This window comes from Benincasa hispida, chromosome 8 (genome assembly GCF_009727055.1).
Source record: "Benincasa hispida cultivar B227 chromosome 8, ASM972705v1, whole genome shotgun sequence".
Taxonomy (NCBI): Eukaryota; Viridiplantae; Streptophyta; class Magnoliopsida; order Cucurbitales; family Cucurbitaceae; genus Benincasa; species Benincasa hispida.
This window is the reverse complement of record NC_052356.1, coordinates 42,563,161-42,575,218: the sequence shown is the minus strand read 5'-3', so window position 1 is coordinate 42,575,218 and position 12,058 is coordinate 42,563,161. Positions and strand designations below refer to the sequence as shown.

At 31.4% G+C, this 12,058-nt stretch overlaps 1 long non-coding RNA gene across 1 annotated transcript; it reads right to left on the bottom strand.

The window, feature by feature from the left end:
* Positions 1-1,540: 1,540 nt before the first annotated feature.
* Positions 1,541-9,300, bottom strand: LOC120083736. The gene is made up of 3 exons (XR_005483528.1): positions 9,207-9,300; positions 1,908-2,232; positions 1,541-1,843 (listed from the first exon to the last, which is right to left on the bottom strand). It is a non-coding gene; the product is annotated as an uncharacterized LOC120083736 (long non-coding RNA).
* Positions 9,301-12,058: the final 2,758 nt, after the last annotated feature.

Genomic DNA, 12,058 nt, shown 5'->3' with positions numbered 1-12,058 from the left:
TACAAGGACCACTTAAAACTAACCAGCAGGCGTAACATAGGAATCTCACGGTCCAAACCAACGGAAGAGACTGCAGGACATGCTGACACATATCCTTCACCCACTTACTATGAACTATTTCCTCCATTCACCTTGATCTTGATCTATACAAACACTTTCCGAATGGAGGTCATTTCCAGGGTGACATGAAGCGTCGTATGAATCTCACGGTGTGAACTTTTTGGGGACATGAGAGTTGAAATCAATATATCACCTATTTAATTTTATAACGAATAACTTCCCCTTATTCACCTTAATCTTGATTCATGTAAACACTTTCCAAATGGAGGTCACTTCTAGGGTGACACGAAGTTTTGTATGAATCTCATGATATGAACTCTCTAGGGATGTGAGAATTAAAACCAAAACATTGTATATTTGATTTTACTGTGAACAATTTCCCTTATTCACCTAGATCTTGATTCATGCAAACACTTTTCGAATGGAAGTCACTTCCAGGGTGACACGAAGTGAAGCATGAATCTTGATGTGAACTCTTAGGGACACGAGACCTAAAAAACAACATATCGTATATGTTATTAATTTCCCGCTGAAGTGTTCTACCAACATATCATATACGTTATTAAATTCCCACTGAAGTGTTCCAACAACATATCATATATGTTGTTAAACTCTCACTAAAAGTGTTCTACTTATTTTTGGGTAAATCTTTAGTTAGGAATGTTTTGGCTAATTAAATATCCTAAGTCTAAGTGATTTTTCCTAGTATAGCTCTTATATCGGGATTAACCTATGATGTCTAGGTGATAAACTAATTTTTATTACCTTACACCACTCACGCATGATCATAAAACTAGGGTTATTGACTGAGAAGCCAGTTTAATCTCCAAGTAGGAGGTGTTCCGTAAACCGTCAACTTAAGTACCCCTAACCTTAGACAAGATCTCCCCTGGTAAGTAAACAACTCTTGTTTTACAAGTAATCGACCTATTCTAAGTCTTAAAAAAGGTGAAGGAAATGCACCGGTTAATCCCAGGTGAACATGCGTGAATGGTGTAAGGTAATAAAAAATGGTTTATCACCTAGACATCATAGGTTAATCTCAGTATAAGTTGACACCTAGAGATTATATTCTAGTGGAGTTTGAGGTGGAAGACATGAAAAATGGGATTTTGCATGTGTTTTTTCTATAAATGACTTTATTTTTTAAATTTACAAAATTAATTCTTCCACAACTTTTGACCTAAACTCTTCCATCTAAACTCTTATTTACTCTCCTTCTTTCTATAGTGAAATTCTCCTATTTTCACTAACATAACGGTCTCACTACCATGTTATTTAACCGAAGAATAGCGAGGATTTATCATTGGTGGTGTCGATCGAGCTCGGGAGAGGAAGTTTGCGGTGGAGTCTTCAAAGGTTGTATTTTCTATCCCTTTTGCATGCTTATTCTTATTTTTATTGCAATTAAAACATTATCGACCCTCAATCAATTTCTTCAAACAACACAATCATATACTTTATCGAAGTGTCACTGGAGCTTTACAATATATTACTCATAAGAGGCTAGAAATCTTATACATAATCAACAAACTCAATCAATTTCTACAACATCCAACTATCACACAATGGAAGGCAGTGAATAGAGTATTGAGATATTTAAAAGGTACTAATAGTCATGAACTTCACATACCCAAATATAGTAATTTGCAGATTACAAGCTACTCAGATGTAGATTGGGGATGCGACCTTGATGATAGATGATTAATTTCAGCTTATTGTGTCTTCAGTAAAGAAACAACATGTTGTAGCACGCTTCAGTTCGGAAGTAGAATATCGATCCCTTACACATATAACAACTGAGATTAGTTGGATTCAAGAAATTGGTTGTAAAAATTCATACATACCTATAATTTGGTGTGATAATATAAGTGCTCTCTCCTTGGCAGCTAATCCAGACTTCCATTCAAGAAGCAAGCATGTTGAGCTGGATGTTCATTTCGTATGAGATATGATCATAGACAAAGAAATAGATGTTTGCTTTGTTCCTTCAGAAAAACAGCTTGTGGATGGTTTAACGAAGTGATTGACAGAAGGAAGATTTGTTGAGTTGCGTTCCAAACTCAACATCCTTCCAACACTGTTTCCTTTGAGAGGGGAAGTGAAAATAGCTCACTAATCTCCTCATGTAGCACACGTGGCAGCTTACTCTAAATGTCAAACATTCAAGACCTGCAAGTTGTGGGTTTGAGTAAACATGGGCTTTCAACAAAAATAATCTTTTTTTTCACTTTTTTCTTTTGGGTATTTAAATCCCTTTTTTGAGTTTAATAAAATTAACAACCTAGTCCCATATAGGCCTCCAATACAAAATTTAAAAACTCACAACAGTTTTACTATCCAAAGCTTAAATCTACCAAAGTAAACTAATGCCAACAATGTTTCAAAAAGATTCTCATCATTATCAAAAGAATTTAAATCTACCAAAATAAGTTAATATCAACCAACATTTGAAAGACATTTTCATCATTAGCAAAATACCTTAAATATACCAAAATAAATCAATTCAAATAAACATGTAATTTTAAGGTATATGATATACCTCTTAGAAACCAAAAATACTCCAACTTCAAAACTTTTTTTTTAACCTACTCCTTCCATAGAACATTGCTCTCAAGATATAAATATTACAGATCAAGAGTAAATATGTACTGTGAAATATAATCACAAAAGATAACATATCACAAATCCAACAATTAGAGCATGAGAACAATCAAATCAACACATAATCGAAAGAGAAAAATCAAAGGTAACATACATAAAATTCAAAACATATTTAAGAAGAATACATAAAAGAAACCTTTTTTTTGCCATACATGCATTTATAGTTCAACATACACAACAAACAATAGGATCACTAGATTATTGATCAAACAATAAGACCATTCGCTCTATTAAGAATTCACAATTCCAACTAATAGGACCAACATGAATAATAGGATATTGCAGTTGTCACACCCCCTCCCGGTTTACCCTCTAAAACTGAAAGAGGATATGATGGCAGCAGTTACCGACCTATTTGCCAATATTTACTGCTTAACTTAAGTGAACCTGCTTAAAACCTCAATATACAAAACGACTTGCCAATAAAACAACCATGACATTAACCGGCGTAAGACTTAATTACAGTTCCAAAACAAACATATGTCCAACGAAATAAAATGATAAGAATAAACATGGGTCCCAAAAGAAAATAAGGTTCATAAGTCTCAGACTCTTTTCCAAATATGTGTACATCAAAACAAGCTTAAACCAAGCTTCTTCCTTTGATAATCGAACTTTGGGTGGCAAGCTGTAGTGGATTCAATCGCTAGGAAACTGACCACTACCTAGGAAAAAGAGGAAAACATTTGAAAATAGTGAGGTGGTTGCCTAATGAGTGACTCATAGAAATACATTTCTTCTCAAGCCTTTCATATACATTAATGTAATAAATAAATATGTTGGAAATAATCTCAAGCAACTTACATAGTATCATACATTTCATAACATTATAATCAATCATATTGTCAAATCTTAGTTGAGAACGAGCATTCATAGCTCAAGCTCCCAACGTCCATTCATGGCAGTGAGACCCATACTTCGGTCCTGTTATAAAGACTGTAGCTAGGAGACCCATACTTTGACCTCTCATAGAGAACTACCTATGTGCACGTGGAGTATACTAAGTACCGTTAACACCTTAGGTATTTTCTCGAATACCTTCTATAACTTCGATACCCAGTATATTAGAAACGTAACATTCATAGGAAATTAGAGCATCATAAGCTTTAGGTATGACACTTACCTAGCTTTTGCCTTAAGAGCATTATTACCATTCAACATGCATGCATCACAATTATAGACATGTAGTTGCAATACTCTTTCATTCAATTTTAATATATGTTAGGATTAGTAAAACTCATTTAATAACTTAAAACCTCATGCTTAGGGGATGTTATGAACCCTTTAAAACAAAAGTATAAACTTTAATTGCTTGGAAAACCCATGAATGTTAGCATGAAATTCATTTGGGATGTATGTCCCTTTTGTATACATATTCGAAAATATTTAGTCACTCATGGATCTTTAGGTTTGGTTCCTCATAAGCTTTGTAGACCTCCCCAATGGACGTAGCTCCTACACATAAAAGAATAAGAGTTTAGTTGCTACTTTGGCCTCCCTTTTGATACTACTCTTTTAACCAAGCTCATACTTAGCAAGGGTTTGCCTAATCGTCCAACATTTTCAGATTCAACTTCTAACATAAATAACTTCAAAACTAGAACTCATTTTAGGAAAGTTCATTTTCCAAACATGTTCAAAATTTTGTTAACAATGTTATCTCAAAGTTTCCGCATGAAACTCCTTAAAGTTTAACTTGGGTCTTCAAATCTTTCCCAAAATCCCTAACCGCAACTTTCTGCTTGAGCAAAGATTCTAGGTTTAACTTCCGAAATATGTAACTCGAACCTTAGACCTTTTCCTATAAAGTTCCTTCTACAAACTTACTTAAAATGGTGATCATGATAATACCTTAAAGTTTTGGCTTGAAGGTCCAAGTAGTTCGATCTAGATCTATATTTCTTCGTCGAGTGTCCAGAATGCCCAAAAAAGAACCTTTGACTCTTCCTTCCTTCTCCGACCCTCTTTCCGACAAGAATTCCCTTCCAAAGACTCAATTTCATAAACTAGACTCACAGAGATTTTGAATGGCACTAAGTTTGTTTGGTTTACTTGAGGAAATCGTCCAAAACGAGCCCTTGAAATTCTCTTCCCTTTTTATACTACCGTCCAACCCTTTGCATGAAATCTTTTTAAGCCACCTCACTCACTAGTGGAGATTAAGGGCTGAGATTAAGCCATCTGTCCTGGTAACTAAAAGAGAAGTTTAAAGCTGAGCATTTCGAGCAATTCGATTCTTGCTGGAAAAACTCGATGGAAAAGGATCCTTACTCGATGGAAGATTCCATGGCTCGCTGTTGAATACTCGATGGGAAGGACTCGATACTCAATGGGAAACTCGATGTTGGGAGCTCGCTCGATGCACGCTCTTTACTCGATCACTCATACTCCTGTCTCTTATACACATCTAGATGTGTATAAGAGACAGCTCCTTACTCGATCACTCATACTCGACATGCTCCCTTCCTCACTTACCCTCGACGCTCGACCCCTTCCTCGATCACTTATACTCGATGCTCGACCCTTCCTCGATCACTTATACTTGACGATCGGCAACATTTACTCGATGCCTGCCTTAAGCTCACTCGATGCTCAATCATCCATCAACATGACCAACACTTAATAAAAAATTCTCTTTATAAGGCTAGATTAATAAGTAACCAAGTGCTAAGTTTTCATACTTAAACATTTTCTTCCTTCAAACTTTTACCTCAAAATGCACAAATCCAAACTAACTTAAATATTTAACCCAAACACTTTGCTTAACTTAAACAATAAACATGAATAAAAAAGGGAAAGGTAAGGCGTGGGTTTTATAACAGTGATGAACATTCTTAGCCAATTAACTAAATTTAGCATAAACTCATTTGATAGGTCACACTCTCTAAACAAATTAAGAATTGCCTAAGTGCCATTTTAGCACCTAACAAGTTCCCAAAAAGTGTCAAAATCACACTTCAACTATGAAAACTACACAAAAAGTTCCTAAAAATTGTATTCGCGATATTTTTAATATGGAAACAAATTGAAATGTGTCTGAGTGTCAATTGGGCTCTCAAAATCATGTAAAATGTTCCTTGAGAGTGTCTAAGTAAAACTTTGATCGTGAAAACCATATAAAAACTTTTTTAAAAAGTGTCTAAGTGACACTTTCACTCTCAAAACAAAATAGAAAAGTTTGAACATAACAAATAGCATAGTTTTATAACTTAGAACATTATCAGAGTCCATATCACATCGAAAGAAAGAAAAACATACAAGATTTTCACAATACTACAAGGGAAGATAAGATTTCCAGCACCCACAATCTAAAAGTTATTGATAATATCAACAAGAACAAGATCATTCACAACATCTTTGGCCAAAACCTATAAAAAAAATGGTGTACACTTCAAAGAAAATCAGATTCCCAAAGTGTATTCAACATTCAAATAGACTTCACGTTGTAGTGCATAAGTGTCATTTTGATCATAAAAAACACATAAAATTCATAAAAAAATGCCTAAGTGACACTGTAACTCTCAACTACCTAAAAAGTATATAAGCATCACTTAAATAAATTGTATTAGCATATAAAACTTTTGTCCATTGTTGTACAAAAGAGTAAATTAGAATAAAATTGCAGAAGAAGAAGAAGAAGAAGAAGAAGAAGAAGAAGAAGAAGAAGAAGAAGAAGAAGAAGAAGAAGAAGAAGAAGAAGAAGAAGAAGAAGAAGAAGAAGAAGAAGAAGAAGAAGAAGAAGAAGAAGGGAGCATATATGAATATAATAGAATTGCAAAAGCGAATAGTGTTTTCTAATTTTATTTTCTTTTGTTTATTAAATAAGAAAATACTCATGAAATAATTGTTTCTAGTTAATGGTTGTTAATCATGGTCATAAATAGATTGGTAACATTTTGGAAGGGTTAAAATTGATCTTAAAAAAATAACTATTTGTTCTATTTAGTATAAAAAATGATTAGTAAATATATTCAAATCAACTTTTAGAACACATGTCCATTTCACACAATTTTAAAATTGGTTTCTCCTATATTTTAGATTATGATAAATTTAGATGTCACTTTTTAGTAAAATTAGTAAAAACTCAAGTGTGATGCACGTGAAATCCTGTCATTTTAATTAAGAACTTTAGAATATATTATTTTTTTTTGCATGTAATAAATAAATAAGATATATGTGTATTTTAAATTTTAATTACTACAACATTTAAAAGTTAGATAATGCAACCATTTTAATTGCTTCTGAATAGATCATCAATATTATGGTAATGAGATTTAGTATTTCGTAGACTCTTTGTGTGATTTACATCGTAGAAAGACAATCTAATATTTTCCTTTGTTAATTAAATATTATAAGAAATAGTGGATTTGTAGTATGTAACACATTATATATAGTTATGTTTTAATTTTCATAACCTTCTAAAAGTTAGATAATTAAATAACTTATTATACTGTTTTCATATGATCACATCTTAGTTGTTTCATATGCACCAATTGTATCTATTCAACCTAAAACTTAAAAATTTTAATTATATAAAGATATTTCCGTTAAACAATTTTTTTCTCCTTATTTTAAAAAAATAAGGTTGTTGCTACTTATATTTCATCATGTAGGAGAGGGATTAATATTAAAATTGAAATTGGTAAGACTAAACTAATTTTATAAATATACTTTTCCCCAATTTTCTCAACGGATCTATTTATATCTCCATACTCCCTTATTTTTAAGACTTTCTACTATATCTCTCGTTTTCCTATTTTCCTCCCATTTACCTTAATCAACTTTGCCCTTTCAACTCATATCTTATAAATCTCTTCCATAACATCTCATAAAAAATCAAAACGTTATTTGTTTCAAATGAATTTTTGCTCCAATGTTATTTAAATACATTGCAATTAGATAAAATACAAATTTAAAAGATTGAAAAAAATGAACAAACAAACATATGATATTGTAGCAAAAAAACAAATAAAATAACCCAACATCCCTGCAAGATCACTTTCAAAGAAATTCATAAAATTCATATATTGAAATATCTAAAAATAACTTGATGACTCCTTAAATATCTACAAAATAAAGTGTGATAAAGTAAATCAAAATACCTATGAAACCAGAAAGTGAGAAAACAAGATGAGGAAGAAAAAACAAGTCCCCTGCTAATCCTCAATTCCCATCAAACTAAAAGTAAAGTTGAAATAAAATTTAGAGAGTAAATCATACTTTCATATATATTTTGACACAATCAATTTCTCCATAAAAGGAAAAAAAATATCTCATTGATAACTATTCTCAAACATCATAAATAACAACAAAGAGACGTTAAATGAACAAACAACCAAAATTTAAAAAGTTTTCAAAAAATTTATCTTGCAAGACCATAAAAAAGAAATTCAAAAAATTTATTTATCAAAATATCTAAACAATGCGATGACTCCTTAAATTTCTACCATTCAAACAAAACAAATAAACTCTTAATTCAAATCTCTCTAAAAAAACCAAAATACAAATTTAAACAAACAAACAAAATCAAGTGTGATAAAGTTAATCAAAATGTCAAATCAAACGTGATAAAGTTAATCAAAATGCGAAACAAACAGTGAGAAAACAAAACGAGGATGAAAAAAGTAACAATTTCACTATTAATCACCAATTTCCATCGAACTATAAATAAAGTTGAGATAAAATTTTGAGAAATGAGTAAATCATACTTACTTTCGTACGTTGACAAATTCAATTCCACCATAAACAAATAAAGATACATTAAAAGAACAAAATCGAAATAATTTTCAAAAAGATTATCCATGCAACACTATAAAAAAGAAATTCATATATTGAAATATCTAAAAAAATTGTAGATTATCATGGCTCCTTAAATCTCACAACTCAAACAAAATAAATAAACCCTAAAATCAAATCTCTCCCAAACTAAAAAAAACCCCAAACCCAAAACTAATCAAACAAACAAAAATCAAAGGTGATAAAATTAATCAAAATGTCTATGAATACAGAGAAACAAAATAAAGAATAACAAAGTAACAATTCCACTAATCACCAGTTTCCATTTAAATAAAAATATACTTTCATATGTCGAATGCAATTTCACTGTAAAAGGAAAGAAAGTCTCTCATCGACAACTCCGACTGTTCGTAACCACCAAAAATAAAACAAAGAGACGTTAAAGAATAAATCAAGTAGTTTTCGAAAAATTTATCCTGCAAGAAAGATGAATGATGGCTCCTTAAATCTCTACAACTCAAGCAATTTAAGTAAACCTCTCAAACAAATCTCTCCAAAACTTAAAAAAAAATCCCAAAACCCAAAATTAAACAAACACAAACCTGATAAAGTTATTCAAAATGCCTATGAATACATGGAAACAAAACGAGAAAGAAAAAAATAACAGTTTCACCACTAACCACAAATTTCCATCGAACTAAAAATGAATTCGATATAAAATTTAGAGGCATGAATAAATCACTAACCTTTGAAAAATCTTGAACATCGTATTTCGATTTCGATAACTTTTAATGAAGAAATTGAAACAAACTAAATTTATGAAATTTCCCTTTCTTAAAAAAGTTGTTATAATGTAATAAAGAATTTGTTATGCTTGAAAAGATTTAAAATGAAATGACATGGAGATTTAAAAAAGCAGTTACGTGTAAAGTAAAAAAGTGAGCTTAAAAAGTATTTTAAGTAAACGAGAAAAAACAAAATTAAAGATAAAAGGGCAAAATAGATTTTTTTTAAAAAAAAGTAAAGGCAAAATGGAGAGTTATAGATGTTGGAATATAGAAACATGCAACAAAAGAAAACGGAATCATTAAGTATTCTAATTCCTCAATTTTGATATTAAAATAAGCATGTTCATAAGGTAATAAGATAGTTTCAAGAAACACATATCTTTGAAGAATTCCTCTGATCCAAGCTGCTTCTCACGAATTCTGAGCTCCAAATCTTCAGTGAACCACCAAGAGATATTCTCTTCTATTCTTAGTCTTAAATTTGAGTGGTAGAACTCGAGATTGAAGTGATTTTGTGAAGGGAATAGAATGGGTTTCAGGTGAAGAACATTTTTCTGCTAAAAACTGATTTTTTAGCAACTCATCCACCTTCAATTATGCCAAATTGGAGTATTTTTATTCTTCAACTACATGTAGACATGATTGAGCTCAGTCAAAGACACCTCCAACTTGAATATTGAGTGGGATAGATGTGTGAATTGTAGAGTTCCACCTATTAGTTGGTAAAACATTGGATTTTTCCACTAAGCAGAAAATTTCAATTTTCAAATACAATATGAAAATTAATTTCAATTAATTTAAAATTAATTTAAATTAAAATGTCTCAAATTGAATTAAATTTAAAAATTAATTTGATTTTAATTAACTAAACAAATTTAATTAATCACACACCTAATTTTAAACATGAATCCTATTCATGTAATTAATTTTTAAATCAATATTTAAATATTATACACTCTCCAATTTTGTTTAATTTTGATAAATTAAAAGTTAATTAATTATATCGAATATAATTATACAAACCCTAATTTGAATTTGAATTATTCAAATTCAAACCCAAATTGAAATTTTCAATTTGAACACTTCATTGATATCATTCTAAATTCGCTCAATTTACTAATTCAAGGTGTTCATGTTAGTAGAGGGATCTTATGGACCTACAGATCATGAGCTCCAACGATTTGAGATTAATTGGCTAAAACTCTTTAAACCGAATTAGTCAATATTCGTTAACTATCAAGTCACACCACTATAGCTTGATAGTTGCACTCTCTTCACTGTAGATATATTTGTGTCCACTTGATTTAACTATAATTAGTAAGTCGATCCTTCACAGGTTGTTTGTAATAATGGCTGGGTCAAATGTTGTTTTACTCCTGAAATTATGTTTTACTCCTGAAATTATGTCTTACTCCTTAAGTTCCACTGATCATCTATTGAACAATTGGTTTGTGATCCAATCACTAAACCGATCCCTCTCGAACCAATGAGAAGGTGGCGTCCCCTGTTCAAGTCCTGAAGTCAGCACTTAAGGGAATAACCTTCCTTTTATCCCTAAATCGGGTAGGCGTGAATTCTATCTTGCACCCTATGTCCCCAGCTATTTACCCAGTCTTATACTAAAATGGGAGGCTTATTGAGTTGGCGCTGTTGAGCCAACCCTCACCTATGCAAATCTAAGGATAATCCAGAATAAATAGAAGTTCATAGTTAGCTTAGGATTAAGTTCGAGTTATTTAGGTCATCTAAGCGAAATAGTCAGTCTTAAACAGTAAACAATGTTATAAAATAAGAATGACTTATTTCTTGGTCCGATCTTATGCGCATTGCATAATATGCTCCTACTCCTCAAGTCAATACATGAACAAATTATGATCACTTCGTTTGTAGCATCTTACAACAAATTGTAACAACTACAGAGTGAACCGCATCTGACAGTGTTACTAGAATAAGACACCAAATCTTATTCATATACTATAGATCATTTAAACTATTTACTCGAACTTGATCCACTCTTACGTCTCTACATAAAGTTCAAGTACTCATGTAATAGTCATGGATCTTTTAGCTTATTGGATTTATTTCTAAAACGAAATAAGCAATTCATATATTCAATACAACTTTATTGAATCAAACTTCAATAACAACTTTATTGATTTATAGAATGAGTTTATTGTTTACAAGCTACGAGTTTTAGGACATAAAACTCAACAAACTCCCACTTGGACTAAAACTCCAGTGGTAACATATATATAAATATATTGAGTTTTATAGAGAAATACAATAAACTAGGACATCACATACCCATATTTTGCCTTTAGGTATCACATACCCATGATTTGCCTTTAGGTATCACATACCCATCCTTAGGTATCATATACCCATGGATTTTTCTCTCACTTGTCCTAGGTTACACAACCCGTAATCCTAGTCTCACTAGATGATCCTCAAACACTTTAACCGAGAGGATCTCTGTAAATATATTAGTATACTACGAACTTCGATTCGAAACAATATAGGGAATGCATCTTATTTCTACAACTTCTTGTTTCTCAATACTGTCAACAAGACCTAATGATTTGAGTTTCCACTAAACCCAAATAATGGCTAGGCTATCATACATTCCTCTCACTACATCGAGGTACCCTCAACTCGTTGAGTAAGATGCATCTGACCTGTCCAAACAACTTTTGTTATAGTGTCGGCTTTAATTAACCACTCTTTATTAATATATACTTTGCTTTTTATAGAAACTAAATAATACATGGTGATCTCGTATACTTTTCTAGAAAAAAGTTAACATTTGTCAA